We start from the raw sequence: 20,634 nt of genomic DNA, 5'->3' as shown, positions 1-20,634 counted from the left end.
TTCAGTTTATAAAAGCACCCTGTAGACCTGTACTTCTTTTATTTCTGAGAAATTCAAGCCACCAAGCAGTTATCAAAATGTTTTAACAGAAGAAACCTTTATTTGATCCCCTAAATCTCCACTAAAAGTGGCATTTTAATAGCATATATTAATGTTTGTAAGTTCGAAATTGCAGTATGTGTATCCAATAAATTGAATTACATGTATTTTAACAACAAAATTTTGCAGTTGAGGTTTATAGATGACTGCTGTTTCTATAGACAAATTACGTGTGGATTCCATTTTGGTTTCAAAGTAGTGACAAATCCTGACTCACAGATATACAACTGAAAATGCTATGTTTTCTCAAGAGCTTCTCTTAAAAATCTCAGAATACTTATCAATTAAACTAAACCAGTAGCTTGAAAGAGGATGGTAGAAATATCTTGTTCAAATTTAAAATGGAAACAATAATAACTTGCTTGTATTTTCTAAATATTAAGTATTCAACATAAATGAAATCAATGAATAGACAACTCAGTCTTAATCTCTTTATTTAGCAGAAAGTATGTTTCAAAATATCTTTTAATATTATGCTTATATTATAAATAACATTAAAAATTCCAAGTTATATGGGTCACCATCTCTGACTACAAAATTATTCGAAAGTTTAAAAACAATTTATTTTTTGCTGTCTCCAATTTCATTTCACTTCCACTAATAGCACTTTAACTTCAGTCATGGGCAAGTTAATTCTATAATCTTGCTTGGCCAAATACAGCTCATTTAGCTTAATAGCAATTGGTGTGGGGGTTGGGGGTGGGGGGAAGCTTCCAATATAATAATAACCACTAGTACAATGAATAAAATATTTTTATATTGGTATGGGTAACATTTGTGCAATACTTGCTGGAGATTCACTGAGTTTTGCCTGGTATGCAACATGTGTACTGTAGTAATTGAGGAATTTTATATGGTGGAAAATTAAGCAAATGTAACATTATACCCTAGTCTAGTTAATAACACCTCTTTCAAAAGTGCTAAATATATGCCCAGACATAATAGGGAAAGTTTTATTTTAAGAGTTAATTTAGTAAAACAAATATACTTGTAATTTTCCATGTATTCAAATTCAATTCATAAATGAATGTTTTTCTGGGATTTTTATATGGTTAACATTTTAACTTTTATTTTAGGTTCGGGGTACATGTGCGGGTTTGTTATATAGGTAAACTCATGTCTTGAGGGTTTGTTGTACAGATTATTCCATGACCCAGGTATTAAGCCTAGTACCCAATAGTTATTTTTTCTGCTCCTCTCCTTCCTCTCACCCTCCATCCTAAAGTAGATCCCAGTGTATTGTTCCCTCCTTTGTGTTCATGAGTTCTCGACATTTAGCTCCTGCTTATAAGTGAGAAAATGCAGTATTTGGTTTTCTGTTCCTGTGCTAATCTGCTAAGGATAGTAGCCTCCAGCTCTACACATGCTCCCACAAAAGACACGATCTTGTTCTTTTTTATGGTTGCATAGTATTCCATGATGTATATTTTTAAAATTATATTTGAATCAAATAATTATCAATCACATTACAGTGCTAATCGCTCAGATTAAAAACATTAATCTAAGTAAATCTTAAAGAAAAGGGGCCTATATTAGTGGATAAAAGGCAGACAGTAGGTAATCCTAGTATTCTGACTTAATTCATCAGTGCCCAATGAGGACAGAGGTAGATGTACTAAAATGTAAACATATATCACACCTTTTTCCACGTAACAAAACTGCCATCCTTTCTCATGAACATGTTTTCTCTTCATTCATTCATATACGTTTTGTGTAAACTATACAATGTATATGTGCACTTCATTTTTTTAAAAAAAAAGAGGAGACATTTTCGGACATTTCATCTGTACAAGTCTTTGAACTAGATAGTGTCAAATATTTAACTGGAAAAATAAAGTAACTTTATAAAGTTTATTGTAATAGAAAATATGTGCAATATTGTAGCACTAAAAAAGAGGTGACCACAACCAGCACAAATTTTTGCAGCTGAGGTTTATAGATGACTACTGCTTCCATAGATGAATTACTTGTGAATTCTATTGCTAGGTTCCCAGCATTATGGGAATCAGTGAGTGCATCACTAATATTTAAATCAATTGGTTACTAAGGAGATCCAAGCAGTAAGAACTCTCACTCTGCTGATCACAGAGAGGTTACACACACAATGTCATTTGCTAACTAACTATGCCAACTATCACAATTCTGTAACTAAACACCAGCACTAGTTGATGTGATATTTTATAAACAAGGTTGGTCACTAAATGAAAGTAAATGATGTGTGGTTAGTGACTAAACATGAGATAAATGGTGAAATTTGGCAAAGGTCTATAGACCACATAATAGTATTGTATAAATGTTCATTTCTTTTTTAATAATTTCTTTCTTTTATTAAAATAGAGATGGAATCTCACTATATTGCCCAGGCTGGTCTTGAACTCCTGGGCTCAAGACATCCTCTTGCCTCGGCCTCCCAAAGTGCTGGGATTAAAAGAGTGAGCCCTCGTGCCTGGCCAAGTTTTTTGTTTGTTTGTTTTTTGACAGGATCTCACTCTGTCACTCGGGCTGAGTATAGTGGCACAATCTTGGCTCATTGCAACCTCCGCCTCCCAGACTCAAGCAATTCCCATGCTTCAGCCTCCCAAATAGCTGGGATTACAGGAGTGAGCCACCACACCTGGATAATTTTTGTATTTTTAGTAGAGACGTGATTTCACCATGTTGGCCAGGCTGATTTTGAACTCTCGAGCTCAAGCGATCCTCCCGCTTTGGCCTCCCAAAGTGCTGGGATTGCAGGCATAAACCACTGCACCCAGGAAGTGTTAGTTTCTTAATCTTGGTAAGTGTGTTGTTGTTATATGTAAGTGAAAGTCCTTATTCTATGGAAACTGTACACAAACATAGTTAAGAGTTAAAGGGGCATCAGGTATACAAATTACTACCAATGTTTTGATAAAACAATTACAGAGTAAGAAAGACGGAATAAAGTAAATTGGTAAAATATTAACATTTGAGGAATTTGGGTACACAAGAATTCCAATTACTAATTGTACAAATTCTCTGTGATTAAAAACCTTTCAAAATAAAAAGTTTTTTAAAAATATCTTACAAAACATATTATTCTTCATCATGATAATACTCAGTAAATAAATTATTGCGAAAATCTGCAACGCTATTCATGACTTTGAGGACAGGAGCAAAGCAATAGACAACAGCATCCTCACAGAAGCTTTTACACACACACACGCACACACACGTGTAAAGTGAATTCAAATAATCATTTCAATTACATATCCCTTACAATCTGGTTCATTACATTATTTAGATGCATGTATGTTACTCATCACAATACATACTTTTAAAAATAATTATGCCCTGCAAAGTCCTGATAAAATATTTAGTTCAATATAATGTCATTTCTAAAACAATAAACACTTCAACTACCAATAAAATCAAAATCTTTCATGTAAATTTTTTTATATTACACATACTTACATGACTTAAGAAACTGTATTTCTCTCCTCTCTAACTTGGCCAGTTGAGGCTCACGTCTAAATACATAGAGGCAACAAACATGCAAAGATTTTACATTATAAAGATATGTTTTAAGACAATCTTTGGAAATTCACTGAATCTTTAGAAATATACTGAAAACAAAATGGTGGAGTTACTTACGTTGAGTGTGTAAGGAGAGAAGAAAAAGGTCAGAGATAGAAATAAGGTGACAGATAATACATTTTTAAGTACAGATAGATTCACAATTCCATCTATAAAATGATATACACAAAAAAGATACATTCCATCTATAAAATGATATATACAAAAAAGATACAATAGGATACTTTAAGTGCAGTAGAGTGTAAAACAGTTGTTAGACTTGAGTCTAACATGAGCATTTCTATTAGGTGCTGTGAATAGCACATTTATATCCCTTATATATACATATTATCAAAGAAGGAATATTGGAATGTAATAGATAAAGGAAAAATATAATATTTTATTTATATTATATATAATATAATATTTATAATATTATATATTATAATATATATTATAATATATATTACATATAATATTATATATTATATTATATATAATATATTATTTATAATATTATATATTATTTATAATATATTATATATAATACAATATTTTTTAAGATATTCAAAAACCAATAGATGTGTGTGGGGCAGGTACTCATTCTCCTAATGCTGAATGCCCCAGACTCAATCTGCTCTCTCTCTCTTAGTGATCTCATTAGTTTTATGGCTTTAAATAAAGAGTATCCATTTGCCAATGGCAACCAAATTTATATCTCTCTTTCAGATCTCTGCCACAAGCTCTTAAATTGTTTATACAATTGCTTATTCAAGATGTCTATGTGGATGTCTAATAAGCAATTCAATCTCTACCTGTTAAAACCTGAACTCCTGATTTATCTCCATACCTGTCCCACATGCAGCCTTCTCCATCTTAATGGAGGCACCTAAAAATGCTCAGGCCACAAAACTTGAATTCACCTTGGATTCCAATCTCTCAGGAAGCCTTGTTATACTTTCAACACATAACCAGCACCCAGCCACTTCTCACTACCTGCAGGCTGTTTTCAACACAAATATTAGAATGATCTTTAAAAATGTAATTCGGATCATGTGTTGTTCTACTTAACAGTCTGAAGTAGTCCCCTATTTCACTCCGAGAAAAGTTAAAAGTTTTGCAAGGACTGCAACAGCCAGTGGACAGACTCTTGCTGCCTTTTTGTTTTCATCTCCTAGTGAAAACATCTCCCTCTGTTTCAGCCACACAAGCTTCCTTGAATATACCAGGCATGCTCCTGCTTTGGAAACTTTTCCCTGGTGGTTTTACTGGATAGAATGTTTTTCCCAAAGATAGTCACATGGCCAACTCCCTGGCCTTAAAATCTTTGTTCAAGCACCACGTTTTCCACAATTATTCTACTGAAAATAGCACTTATCCCTACCCCTGCCTTAGCACTCAAATCCCCTTCATGCCAGTTCACCTTTCTTTTTTCACAGTACTTATCATTTTCTAAAATGCTATATAATTTACAGATGTATTATGGTTATTGTTTAATGTCCATCTCCCCTTTTAAATTTTAAGCCCCAACAGAGCTAGAATCGTTGTCTGCTTAATTTACTGATATATCTCCAAGTCCCTACAACAATGCCTAGCACATAATAGACACCCAATAAATATTTCATGTGGAAGATTAGGTTGATTTGTAATTACTAAATTTGATTCCTTGAAGATGTATTCAGTGGATGAAGAGAAAACACATGAAAATTTCTCTTCAGAACTCTAGATCACTCCAAAAGGGCAGGAACAATGAATTATAGAGTAAACTATCCTATTATCTTCTATCTGACACCTAGAGTGCAGTTGCCATAGCCCCCCAAGGTGGAAACAGCCAGAGATGAAGGGGGGATGAAAAAGCAAGGAAGAAATAATCTGCCTGTGGCTTCAGAGAAACTACTGCTCTGAGCTAGAATGACCCAGAAGCACTAAAAGGTAAAGTGACATTACCCAGGTCCACTCATTCTATTCATTTTATTAGTATAGAGAAAAGTTTCTGTAAGGACATTTACAGAAAGTTACTAATTACTTTTTGGGGTTAAATGGCTTTTGGGATAGGTTTTTGCTTCTTTGTCATTTCTCTAGTATGTGGATTTTTTCCTAAAAATTCTTATACAATTAAAAGTTGATTCTTAAAAAATAAAATTTCCAATAAAATCCTGTATGCTTCCTAATAAAAAATAAAGTTAATATTCTTGAAAGAGAAAACTGAATATTTCAAATTTCTTCTAAGATCCTTAAGTGCAATATTGTACATTATAAGACTTTTAACCACTTTAGTCCAAGGAACAATGGTTTGTATTAGGAAAATTCTCAAAACCAGAAAAATGAAATTATTAAGAATTCCTATAAAGTCTGATGTCATATAAGATTCAACAAATATTATTCTAATTAATTTAATTATATCTATAAAGGAGTGTAAATTTTGTTGTTTTTTTCTTATTTAACATCCATAGCACTCAGGGATAGTTATCCTACTAGTGCTTGATAAAAGCTAGCCCATAAACTTAAATAATTTTAAAGACTACTATGTAAATTCAAGGAGAAAAATTATCTTAATATCCTTCAAAGGAACTATAGGTAGTTTTCCTAAACAAACTATATATAAGTAATAAATACAGAAAATTTTCCAAACACTTGTATCATATCTTTACCTAAAATGGCATGGCCGGATAAGCATATTGCTGTGTAATCTTGCCTAAGAAAGGAATTGGGCAACATTAGTTTCCCTGGATCGCAACCCATAGGATTTTATGATTTTGAGAACATATTGTACAATCAGCATATAAATTTTATTTTCATTTTCTCTGTTGATAAAAAAATGCAATTCATGCTAACTTTTTCATAATATGAGAAGAGAGCCCAAACATAACCAAAAAGGGAATTTCTAATAGAGCTTCTTTATCATTAGCTCTCTAATTAACTATTAACAAGTTGGATATCATTGTCTTCAATGCATTACATGCTAATTAACAACACTTGTATCACTGTCTCATCAACTTACTATACAATAGCTCAGCAGTTATGTCAATAAGTTAATTATGCTTTGTAGCATATTTACGTATTTAAATATATGTGTACAGAGTAAATATTTATAATTTATCATTCTGCTTAGGAGATATTCCTTTTCTGTGATTTTTGCTTGTGTTCTTCTCTATCAAATGCATGCCAATCTAGGGAGTTGTGAAGTATCATTTAGATAGTGACAATGGCAAAATGTCAAAAACAAAGCCACCTAAATAAATGAAGATACAAACAGGAAGATGGAAATCAAAAGAGTCAACTAACTTCATACAGGAAAACACCACAAATGTAGCTTACCTGGAATGACCTGCTAGAGAATGAATGCATCAGTTGATTGGTTCCGTTTATTGGGGAGTGACTGGCATTATGGATGAAAAGCTGGATACCAGGCATGCTGTATCTCACTACAGCTCATCCTGCATTTAGGTCACAATGACCCCTGGCTGTCTGGGGCTTTACAGGGTGTGGAAGAAGCCAGCAAGCTCCCCCAAACTATCCTTTTATAGATCTGAGCTACTCCCCCTAAACAACCCTATCCATGGTAAAACAATAGGATAATTTAAGTCATTTGCCATCAAACTACCACCACTAAAAAGGAAAATATGGCAACCTATCATTTGCCATAAAACTACCATCACTAAAGAGGGAAAAAATGTTATATTCTACAAAGGTTCATGGTGGACAGTTTTACTTCCTATGCATGGGAACAGACAACTTGTAATCTGGGTTTTTAAACTACCTAGTTTTCCGAGCTAGTATAATTTGAATACAGAGAAAGTCAAGCTAAGCAATGAGAATGTTTGATCTGGCAGAAAGAAGAGGCTGCCAGTGCATATCTTTTATATTTCAATTATTTTTACCAACTGTATATCTATTTCTGTTTCTAACTTTTGTTGCACTAAGGTATGCACTTCATGAAATGACATAGGTAAAATTGTAAGATTCTATCTTACTCAAATAAAGCCTCATACTAAATCCTTCTACTATTTTGGTAGCAGGGATTGTCTTAAGCTTCCTGGCTTAGATGAGAAAACAGAAACTTCCACCCTGAGTGATGCCAGGCAGTCTCTTTCCTATCCCTCAAATAACCTTTACCTTTCTCCTTTGAACTAATTTCACCCTACTGTCCCTTTCTCTTACCCATCTTCCCAATGTCTCCTATACCTCACCTCATCCAGAATCAAATGCTGCTCAATTACACTGTTTTAACAATATGCTGCTTTATGACCATCAAGTTATCCTAGCACTAGTTTCATGCTAGTCTCTCACACTTAATCTAATTTTTTAATCAGTTAAGAAAAACAAAAGTATTTACAGGAAAACAATGAAACAAACAAAAAAGAAATTAAGAGGCAATATGGGGGACTACAAAACAAAAAGTACACAGAGATATAATGAAAGAAAGTGAATGATGGACAAACAAAAAGAGAGGAGAAGTCAGAAGGAAAAGGAGATTGGGCAAGTAGAGAATTACTGACATTCATGTATACTGAGGGCTTACTCTGGGAAAGAATTGTGCTAACTGTTTTACACGCAGTGTGTGTAGTAAAATATAAATATAAATATATATATATATTTACACACACTTCAGGTAAAACAGCACAATTCCTTGCTAATATATAATATTATATATTCTATATATATAAGCACTGCATATATACACACACACACATATATATGTCTGTAGCATATTTACAAGGTCAACATTTTTTACATGAGAAATGTGTGTACTTGATTCTTAAATAGGTCTTGTTAGCTTGCTATATGACAGAAAAATTGTTTTAAGAATATAAACTTCATAAAAAGTGAAACAAATATGTTACAACGCACTTTCTTTTTCTCATTTCCTCCCAGCACCCAAAACTCAATTTTATATTATTTTTGCGTAGTAAAAAAGTTAATGTTAAAAAAGAAAAAAAAAGCCTGTTGTATTGTGTTTAATATTTTCTGGTCTTATAAGAGGGACTTTACTTACATGCTCTTGAAATATGGTAAGTTACCATGGTAACTAGAACCTTTGACAATTATTCTATTTTAATACAAACCAACAAAAGGGGTTAAAAATACTCTATTCTTAAATCCTTAGACTCACAGTCACTACCAAAGTTTGTCCTTACCTTCCTTGCCACATTTTTCAAGTGGATGTTTAAGGATTTTTTCCCTGTCCTATTTCACCCCTCATCAAGCTGATTTGAACAGGAACAGTTCTCAAGCCATGAAAGCTGATGCACTCTGTGATAGTAAATGCCCAGCAGGAATTTTTGCACTTAATTCAAATAGATAAATATCACCAGAGTTTGTTATATAACCAAGAAGGTTATGTAGTGTTCTCGTTGTTTAACAGAGGAAAAATCAAATTTTTGTTTTAGAGACAGATACTTTTTAAAAATAAAGACACATCATACATCATTTTAGTACACTTATGGTCTAAAACATGATTTGAGTTGTCAATAAGCCATTGTTGAACACTATCAGAAAGAAAAAAATAGGTAGCTACTATCCCCCTGTGCCTCTGCACCAATTTTATGTATCTCTTCGCTAGTAGTGATCATAACATAATTAACAAAATTTCTAAAGCAATTTTATTCAGAAATCATGTCATATTTATCTTTATAACCCAAGCATATCACCTGGTATTTAGTGGGTTCTCAATTAATGCTATAAAGAGGAAAGCAAATATAGTAAAGATTGGTTGCCTTGTTCTTCATCAGTGGAAGTGTACTGTTTTAATACATATTAAGAACTAATGCTGCTAAGTTGAGATTAAGTTTGTTTTTCAGGGAGGAGACAAAAATTGAATCATAAAAAAATAATGATTTAATTAAATGGAAAAATATGATTTTCCACTCAAGATACAAAATACCAGCCAAGTAAATCTGTGGCAGGGTAAGCCAAACATTGCCTCTTTTCACAAGGGCTCATAGTTTTAGCTAGCTTATGAAGAACATCAAAACTATTCTAGATATTTGTGCAATCCATAATAATCTGTCTCCTGTACTCCTCATCAGTATGTCCATCCCCATTCAGCGTGTGGGTGTTAGGGACTGTCAACCGTCTCTAGACAGCTGCCTCAGCCTGCCTCTCAGGCTTCAGGAGTAAAACATGGTCTTGCATTGTGCTCAGACTGAACTTTCCATAAATCACCTCTGGATTTGGGCTCTCTACTATAGCTCCTTTGTACTCTTAAAATTGAGGTCCCCATCCTTCCCCATTCTGCACTGGATCCCTAAGGCTCAGCTGGAAACTTGGATGCCTTCAATGAGCTCAAATTCATAATTGATTTACAGATTATTTGTATTTCCTCTGAGATACCACATTTTTCCCCATTTTCTCCTTTTCCATAGCATCCCTGTTATGTCAGGTTCTTTTCTCTACCCCATCACCAGAATATGGCAAAGTTGCCAGAGCTGGTCAGTATCTTGAGTCCTACAAAAGAATGTGTCTGGCAATCACCATTCAATTGCACTGAAATGCAGGTCTTCGTAAGGTAACACCAAATCTACCACACTTCACCTGACTTTCCTCAACTATTGCTCTCTGTCTTCCTCCCTCTGACTCTCCATGGTGCTGACTTAGTTCAAAAAGCTAAGTATTTTTGTCTTGGTTGATGACATATTTGGATTCCATTTATTGACCTGATTTCTCCATTCTACCTACCTTTCAGAATGTGCCACAGCAGCAGGTAAATGACACTCTCTCTATCCATCCCAGGATCATAAGATGTTCATCACTGCATGACAGGAGGATATAAACATCCTATCACTATTAAGACTTCTGTACACCTCTCCATTCTAACTTTTACCTAAACTAGTATTTACCAAATACTCAATTTGGGATCTTTAAAAACTATAAGAAAGGAATCTGGGGAATATCTGTGGATTTCCCTTCACCTCTTCATATTGTTTTTACATTAGGCATATACATAAGGCAAAGTTAATTTCCATTCTTATTGTCAATTTCCCTTCCAGGCTAGCATGTACTTCTAGGGAGGAACTGAGATGAGCATCATTTGGCATTGCCTTTGATGTATTCTCTCCCTTCTGCTAAAACAGCCACAATATCTGGGAACACTCAAATAGGAAGGCATTTGTCAACCCTGTCTAGCCTCTTTGCAGAACGCTCATGCAAGTGTAAAAAGCGAAAGGAAATTCAGTTGTAGATCCAAAAACCTTCTTTTAGAAATCAGGAACCCATGCATATTCCCAAATTTTGTTTCCAATTGCACTCTACATCTAAATATGTCCAGACACTATTACAGCTATACTTCTCACTCCATAACTCAAAATTAGCCTGAGGCTACTTAAACTGTTACTTGCTGGCATGTTAATTTGATCAGAATGTCTCAGAGCTCTCCTGCTTTCTTAATCCTTTAAGACCAGGGTCAGCAAACCACAGCTGTGTGCCAAATCAGGCCTGCCACCTGGTTTTGTACAGCCCATAAGCTCTAAGAATAGCTTTTACAGTTGAACATTAGCAATCAATTTGATGATAGGGAACATTATGTTTGACCAATAATTAAGGAAAACATTAACCACACCAATAAAGAACTCAGTTACTCTCATCAGTAGACTTATGTACAAAAAGTTGGACTCAATTATTTTGAATTTCATCATTAAAATTTGTGGAAATTTGTTTGTTATACGAATATTGGTGATTTTGCCTCTCAGACACAAAGCCTAAAATAGTTCCTATCTGGCCCTTTACAAAAAAGGTTTGCTGATCCCTACTTGATTCCACTTATATGAGGTATCTAAGAGTCAAATTCATAGAATCTAAGAGTAGAATGATAAACAACAGGACCTGGGGGGAGGAGAATTGAATAGTTACTAATCACAGGGCATAAAGCTTCAGCTAAACAAGATGACTAAGTTCTACAGATCTGCTGTACAATATTGCCACTATAGTCAACAACAATATATTGTATACTTAAAACATTTATGGAAGGGCTGGGAGTGATGGCTCATACCTGTAATCCCAGCACTTTGGGAGGCCGAGCCAGGCAGGTCAGGAGATTGAGACCATCCTGGCCAACATGGTGAAATCCCGTAGACACAGTCTCAGAATGCTGGGAAACAACAAATAATTACTGTATATTCTTTCATCTTTTTACTTTGCTGTGATTTTTCAGAGATCAGGGCATTCAAAATTTTAAGAGTGTGATTTAACCAACTATTGCACTTCCAGACAATATTATTTTGTGATTTCCAATCTCTGGTAGAGAGCAGAGTTGATACATGTGGCAGTGGCTCTACTACCAATTATGTTCCCTACCCAGGGCTGGACACACAGTTGAGCTCAGTAATACACTATAACACGAGTAAGTGAAGGAGGGAACGGCAATAATTCATGTTATTGCCAGGATTTGTTGCCTGAGGGGAAAATATAAATGGCACAGAAATGTATTCCAAATTCAGAAAGAGAAAGAAATGGCATACAATTATATTTAAATAACATAAATGCTTATTTAAACACAGATCTGAAAGTCATGATATGAATAGATTTAGAAATGACAACAAGAGGCTAAGATGGCCTAATTCGTGTTCTTACTGGGAAGGAGAAGACAGGTGGAATGGAATCTGGTGTATGAAAAGGAAAAAGTCTGCAAAGCTTACATATTAATGACAAGGAGCTGACCACAGGATGAGATCTTTATTATCCAGACCCACAGTACCCGTGGGAGTTATTCAACTCTGCAGCTCATACAGTTGAATGACCTATAGTTACTTTGCAGCTCATACCATAGGTAAACTTCCACCTCAGAACAGAAAGACTAGATCTGAGATTGTGGATTTAACTGTTTCTCGGCCCCTTTCCTAGCCAAAAATGAATTAAATCGATTTTTTTCTTCAGATCTGGTTTAATCTGTTGTTATTGCTTGGGGAAACACCTGTCCAAAAATGTTGTTTCTTCTTTTTAATTGTTGAACCAGGGAGCAAAACTTATCATTGCCTAATAATCATAATCAATTTGTTGCCTCATTAAAAAATGGGGGAGGGGGGAGGGATACCATTGGGAGATATACCTAATGCTAGATGACGAGTTGGTGGGTGCAGCGCACCAGCATGGCACATGTATACATATGTAACTTACCTGCACGTTGCGCACATGTACCATAGAGCCTAAAGTATAATAATAATAATAATAATAATAATAATAAAAAGAAAAAAAAAATGTGCTCAACATCTATTGCACCAACTTGACCCTTTGAACTATCCTGGGTCCTCCTAAAGGCTTATGTTTTAAGGTCTACTAATGACCTTTAAGCACTGACATGTTCTTTACCTGTTTCATGTCTGTCCATTTTATCTACATTAATTACTTTCAAGTAAAAATTTCACAAGACAATGTCCCTGACAATACCTAGCAGAATTTCCTGCCTAAGAGTTACAAAAAAAAAAAAAAAGCAATATTGATGTTGCTACTAAAGGAAATATATGTGTTCTTAAATTAGGTCAATATTGTATATTCATAGTAGTATGTGGAACTGATCAGTATTATATAAAACTTCTATTTAATAAATATATTTATTTATAGTAAGCTATGTTCCAGATATGATTTAAATGGCTTGCACACATTCTTAAAATACAGCAAGATAGCATAAATTTAAAAGGGAAAGAAGAAAGAAACAACAATGAAGCTACAATTCATATTTAATTTATTAAGTTCAAGCCTGGATATGGAAGAACTGGCAGAAATAGGGAGCTATAATGTGTCCATGTAGCCTAGTCATTAAGAATGAAAGAATTTGAAAAGAGTCTGGTGAATTTGAAGACAACCCGATTTAACATATTAAAATATATAATGGGGCCCTCTCATATTTACATATCACTTTGAAGTTTACAAAGCATATTAAGTATATTTATTTCCTTATATCAGTAAGACTGCATTAGAAATAAGGAAACTCTCATAAGAAAGAGTGACTTGCCAGGACAAGTTGCCTTCTAGAGGTTATCATGCCAAATATTTTCAAGAAGACTTATAGACTGGCAAAAGAGGATTGAAGGACCTACTATAAGAAACCTCCATATGACCTTACTAACAAATAAGACATTTTTATATTATCATATTTTAAGATACTCTTCTAATATTAGGCTGAGCAATACAGTAAAAAATGGTTAACCTTTTTGCCAGGCATTTCAAATGTTCAACCTAATAGTTTATTTGGTTTTTTAATTTTAAAAATTTGTGGGTACATAGTAGGTGTATATATTTATAGGGTATATGAGATATTTTGATACAGGCATACAAGGCATAATGATCACATCAGTGTAAATGGGATATTCATCACCTCAAGCATTTATCCCTTCTTTGTGTTACAAACAACCCAACTATACTTTTAGCTATTTAAAATGTACCATAAATTCTTGTTAACTGAAGTTATCCTGTTGTGTTATCAAATACTAGATGATATTTATTGTATGTAACTCTATGTTGTACCCATTAACCATCCCCACTTCCTCCCCTGTTCCCCACCCTACCCTTCCCAGCCTATGGTAACCATTCTTCCACTCTGTATATTCATGAGTTGAATTGTCAACCTAATAGTTTGGATATCAATGAAAAAAATGTGTATCTGCATTTCCTAAACATCAAAATCCATTCAGTCATACTTAATTTTGTAGCTTGTACGTTAGATATGTTATATCTTTACTAAGGAAGAATTAAAAAGAAAGGCATGATTTCAATTAGCATTAAATACACTAAGGACGTTTTTCAGAATGGTAATTCGGCTACAACTCTAGACTTTGGTACTATATTTTCTGTAAGAATATTTTGGGAAGATATTAAAAACTATATCCTGCAGAAAGATTTTAGGAGTTTAGACACAGAAGTCAGCTTAGCAGTGTTGAAATCCTGGTTCCAGCTGCTATGTGCCACTGAGCAGTTTACATAAACTTCTGTGTCTTAGTTTCCTCATGTGTACATTGAAAATAATGCTATTACTCTAACAATGAATATTATATAACTGAGCAGTTTTCTCTTTCTAGTTTGGCTCCTGGAAAAGGCAGAGCCAAGTTCGAAGTTCATATTCAACTACCACATTGACTCTTGGGGTCTACATATGAACATTCTTCCCTCTCTGCTTTTCAAATATTAATTCTGTATATTTCCCTTGGGTTGAATTATCTATTTCTTCTTTGTCCCACTTTTATTAGAGTGTTTCTGACATGAGCTTAAATCTTTTATGGTATAAGTTGGTTTAAAAGTACTCAATATATCAGTACATATATACACACTCACTCTGAAAATTTTGACTTAGAGCGACTTTCACTAGAAAAGATGTATTAATTTAAATGTACATATAATTTTAAGCATAATAAGTCACTGACTATAGGTAGTAATGTTTACAGTTTAGTATAATGTTTATAGTTTAGTATAAAGAAAAAATTCAATTTGAAAATAAAAATTAAATCAGAATTTTAAATAATTTTTTCTTCAGTGAATGTTGCTATAACTTAAGGATAAAACAAACAGTATAAAAATAAACCATATTCATTGACATGGACATTAAATGCTGTTTATAATACTCAAAAATACAAATAAATGTATTATACTCTGCTATGGCAAAGTTCATATCTGCAACTCAAGACAGTACTTGCCTCATTAGTAAAAAATAATAATAATGATGATGTCAACTATTAAGTAACAGACTTAATACCATAGGCTATAACTAAATTATTCTAACAAAATATATCTAATCTAAGAGGCAATTATACCTTTAAAAAGTTTCAAGTATTTTCACAACACCAGTGTTGAGCTATTTATTAAAATTAGATCAGAACCACAAATAAATGTAATGATGAGATGGACTACTTTCCAAAAATGCACAAGCAGTGAAATCTGCCTCTATAAGATAGCAACAAATAAAGATTTAAAAGCAAATCATTCCAGTTAACTCTTTTGAAGTTAATTTAGAATCTTAGAGCCTGGGATACATGCTCTATGATTCCAAATTAAGTCAAAAAGCAGATAACAAACTCAAAGTTTTAATATAAAAATGACTGCTATGAATAAGTTCTATACAAAGTATGGTGACTACAGCAAATAACAATGTAGTATATATTTAAAGATAGAAGAGATTTTGGGCTGGGTGTGGTGGCTCACGCCTGTAATGCCAGCATTTTGGGAGGCCGAGGCAGGCGGATCACGAGGTCGGGAGATCGAGACCATCCTGTCTAACATGGTGAAACCCTGCCTCTACTAAAAATACAAAATATATATATATATAGCCAGGCGTGGTGGCGGGTGCCTGTAGTCCCAGCTACTCAGGAGGCTGAGGCAGGAGAATGGTGTGAATCCAGGAGGCAGAGCTTGCAGTGAGCCAAGATCGCACCACTGCACTCCAGCCTGGGCGACAGAATGAGACTCCTTCTCAACCTACAGAATGGGAGAAAATGTTTGCAATCTACCCATCTGACAAAGGGCTAATATCCAGAATCTACAAAGAACTTTAACAAATTTACAAGAAAAAATCAAACAACCTCACAAAAAGTGGGCAAAGGATATGAGCAGACACTTCTCAAAAGAAGACATTTATGCAGTCAACAGACACATGAAAAAATGCTCATCATCACTGGCCATCAGAGAAATGCAAATCAAAACCACAATGAGATACCATCTCACACCAGTTAGAATGGTGATCATTAAAAAGTCAGGAAACAACAGGTGCTGGAGACGATGTGGAGAAATAGGAACACTTTTACACTGTTGGTGAGACTGTAAACTAGTTCAACCATTGTAGAAGACAGTGTGGCTATTCCTCAGGGATCTAGAACTAGAAATACCATTTGACCCAGCCATCCCATTACTGGGTGTATACCCAAAGGATTATAAATCATGCTGCTATAAAGACACATGCACACGTATGTTTATTGTGGTACTATTCACAATAGCAAAGACTTGGAATCAACCCAAATGTCTATCAATGATAGACTAGATTAAGAAAATGTGGCACATATACACCATGGAATACCATGCAGCTATAAAAAAGGATGAGTTCATGTCCTTTGTAGGGATATGGATGAAGCTGGAAACCATCATTCTGAGCAAATTATTGCAAAGACAGAAAACCAAATACCACATGTTCTCACTCATAGGTGGGAATTGAACAATAAGAAAACTTGGACACAGGGTGGGGAACACCACACACAGGGGCCTGTGGTGGGGTGAGGGAAGTAGGGAGGGATAGCATTAGGAGACATACCTAATGTAAATACGAGTTAATGGGTGCAGCACACCAACATGGCACAGTATACATATGTAACAAACCTGCATGTTGTGCACACATACCCTAGAACTTAAAGTATAATAAAAAAAAAGAAGAGAAGAAGAGATTTTGAATGTTATTACCACAAAGAAGTGATAAATGTTTAAAGTGATACATATGATAATTACCCTGATTTGATCATTGCACAATGTATGCAAATATTGAAACATTACACTGTACCCCATAAATATGTACAATTATTAAGTGCCAATTATAAATAAAAAGTTAAGAAAAAAAATGAGTCCCATAAGATGACCAGACTGTAATTTGTAGTTCTAATCTTATACATATACAGGTCATATGGAAACAAAGTACACATATCCCATTAGAACAAAATAACAATAACAACCACAACAATTGTAATAAATCAAAAAATCTATAGGATTAAAAAATTGTGGTACTAAAGACCTGTTCTTTCTGATTATTCTAATCCATTTCATGAAACATTTTTGATAAGACCATAACATACATCAAAAAAAAAAAAATAGAGGACTCATCTTGTCCTGAGCCAAAGGCAACTAGCTCATCCAAAGTTATGCTCCTTTCATTGGAGAATCCTGTATCCTTGGTTTGGGTGATGCAGAAGAACAAAGATCTTTGTCTCAAATCAGACATTTCTAAAGGGCCATACCAATTTTAGAGATTCCACTAGAATTGACTGTATCTACCGTCGCAAATACAACACAGTTCAAATTATCCCTCTGCTTTACTTATTCCCTTATTGATGTTTCCTGTGGCACTTCTAATAAGCCTCTTGTGGACAAATTTCCATCTAATGCGGGAACATGACCTATGATGCTGTGAATAAAAAAAAAAAGGAATGTTTCCCAAATTCAACATAAAATAAATGAAAAGAAAATATATAATCAATACAGTATTTAAGAGTTTTTTTGGTAGAAAGAGACAGAACTCCAAGTGGAATAGATCCTCAAAGCTTTAAACAAAATACTACCATTTTAACTCACACATTTTATAATATTGGACTTTGTAATTTTCAGATGTAACACATACGTGACAACTCACGTAAGATGGTCAAATTGAGAACAATAAAATGCAACAGTGAAAACTTTACCCAAACCAAAAAAGACTCCTTCTTCATGTGCTACAAGTAGTAAAAGTACTAGAAACTTCAGACGTTAAAATACTGAACCATCATGAACCAAGATTTGAATAAAGAGTTTCTCTCAACCTGGGTTCTTTTAAAGTAAAGTTGTCATCTACCTAAATGTGCCTTTGTCTTGCTTCCTTCTTATTCTGATTTTACTATAATTTCAGGAATAGCAAACTATGCACAAAATTCTTTTTTATTTTTATTTTTTTCTTTTGGAGACAGAGTCTCACTCTGTCATCCAGGCTGGAGTGCAGTGCCATGATCTTGGCTCATTGCAACCTCCACCTCCCAGGTTCAAGCAATTCTCCTGCCTCAGCCTCCTGAGTAGCTGGGATTACAGGCGCCTGCCACCATGCCCAGCTAATTTTTGTATTTTTAGTGGATACAAGGTTTCACTATGTGGCCAGACTGGTCTCGAACGCCTGACATCAAGCGATCCACCCGCCTTGGCCTCCCAAAGTGCTGGGATTTGTGTGTAAAATTCTAATAAAATATTAGACATTACTGCTTCAAAATAGGAAATTTGATTCTACACTTTAATAAACCTATTGTGCTTTCATTCCTGCAATGTTTTTTAACAATGTTCAGGATTAATGGTATCTAAAGAAGATTCAGAATAAAACAACTGAAGAAATGAGTGTATGGATGTATCAAACTAAAAAAAAAAAAATTAGATTTCTTCAGTAAAGAAGGAGAAACCTGAAAAGTGGCATAATCAAGTGTTTTTTAAAAATGAGAAAAAAAACCCATAAAAATTATTCTTTTTCAGCTCTAGGAAGCTAGAGATTTTATTTATGTTATTTACCCAGAATCTTAAGGGCCCCCCAAAATATCTGGTGCATATTTTTTCTTCTTTTCTCTTAATTTCTGTTTTTTAAAAAATAAAAGCTACTCTTTCATTGTTGGCACAAGAGATGTTTAAGCTGAGACATACAATAGTTTCCTGAGAGTTTTGAGTTTATAAATGAAAATAATCATAATTAACATTTGCTAAAGTTAATTTCAGGAAAGAAAACTGGCCTTTTAACATCATACGATGTGGAATTTTCATTGAGTGAAGTAATACAGGATTACTCTTCAAAAGCTTCATATTTGAAGTAGAATGCTCATGATAGAAAAACAATTACTTATATTATAAAATTGCTACAGAAAAAATGGTTTATTTCATCACTCAATGCCCATCATATAAAGATTCCTAACACAAATTCTAATCAGTTAACGTCTAAGAAGCTAGCATTCTTCTTTTTATTACATAATTATCACTATACAGAATATCATTTTTTACATTTGCCATTAGCACATCCAAAGCTAACTTGTATACTCAGTTACAGTAACAAATTGTAACTGATACAATTTATTATTCATTACTAAATAATGAATAATACATTAATACTATATTGAATCAGCATGGATCTTTCTCCTGAGAAGCACATATCTGCTGTCTTTCATGTCCTAGGGTCTAGATTCTCTCTCCACGCCCTCCAAACTCAATGACCTATTGAGAAATAAGAAGGCATACTCCCTCCTTGCAGGTTATATTCAGTTAGGAATGGGAAGAATGGGGGAAGATTCAATCACAGGCTTATTTATCTCCAAACTATTAAGATTGTATTAGTTAAGACATAGGCTTAACGAATAAAATAAAATAACTACAGTATCTTAAACAAGTTAAGTTTATTACTGCCTTTTCTATCTTGTTCTCAAACATCCTTAAAAGGCGATTTCCATCTCACAGTTCAAGATGACTCCTCTAGCTCCAGCCATGACATTTATAATCTAGCCAGCAGGAAGCGGAAAAGAGGCAAGGGGAAGTCACATACATTCCCTTTGCATTCCACACAGGCATTTGAGAACAAAGTGTAGTAATTACACACATCACTTCTGTTCAGACCCGTTGTTCAAAATGTAGTCATCTTGCCACACTATACTACAAAGGGGGTTGGAAATGTGATGTTTATTGTAGAAGGCCACATGTCCAGGAAAAAATTTATTACTACACAAGGTGGGCTAAATACTGGAGACAACCAGCGGCCTCTAAAAAAAAAAAAAGATTTTAATGAGGAAAGCCTTTCAATTCACAAACACAATTTTCTTTCTCTGAAGGTAAACAAGCTTTGCAAAGATGACGGGGTCAAGATACACTTGGGTACCAGTTTCCATGCCACTCCTGGAACCCAAATTGAAGCCTCATCCCTAGTCTGCTTCTTATACAAAGAATTCCCTCTCAAGGACCCCACAGGTATCATAATTTGTCTCCTACAGAGTCAGTATATTCCTTTACAAATATATATATATACAATTAAAACAAATGACTGAAGATTAGGAAATTATTGCCCCAGGAAGTGAATAGATACTTGCAAAATTTAATGAGAATTAAGATGTATTAAAAACTTGCTTTTCTGAGTGTTCTTTATACATTACCTCATTTAACCCATAAGCTGCCTATGAGCGATATGTATTACTGTCACTCTCTTTCTAGATAAAAAAGATTGAGGTAAAAAGAGGGTAAGTCACATGTCTGGGTCATAGACATCTGAAAGCAGACAAGATAGTTTCAAGCCCAGACAATTTAACACCAGATCCTGTAACTCAAGAGCTATCT

At 34.2% G+C, this 20,634-nt stretch overlaps 1 protein-coding gene across 2 annotated transcripts in view; it reads right to left on the bottom strand.

Annotated features, from left to right (window-relative positions):
* Positions 1–20,634, bottom strand: part of PRR16 (proline rich 16) — a 217,985-nt gene that overhangs the window by 143,231 nt on the left and 54,120 nt on the right. The window contains exons 2-3 of one of the 2 annotated variants that reach the window (XM_054489499.2): positions 11,621–11,719; positions 10,312–10,384 (exon numbers count right to left, since the gene is read on the bottom strand). The exons of the other annotated variant lie outside the window; for it this stretch is intronic. The gene's annotated coding sequence lies outside the window, so the exon portion shown is untranslated. The remainder of the gene's footprint in view (positions 1–10,311; positions 10,385–11,620; positions 11,720–20,634) is intronic. 2 annotated transcript variants of the gene reach the window in all.

This window comes from Pongo pygmaeus, chromosome 4, assembly GCF_028885625.2.
Source record: "Pongo pygmaeus isolate AG05252 chromosome 4, NHGRI_mPonPyg2-v2.0_pri, whole genome shotgun sequence".
In the NCBI taxonomy this organism is placed as follows: domain Eukaryota; kingdom Metazoa; phylum Chordata; class Mammalia; order Primates; family Hominidae; genus Pongo; species Pongo pygmaeus.
Note: the sequence above shows the minus strand (reverse complement) of the source record. Positions and strands in the feature narration are given on the sequence as shown.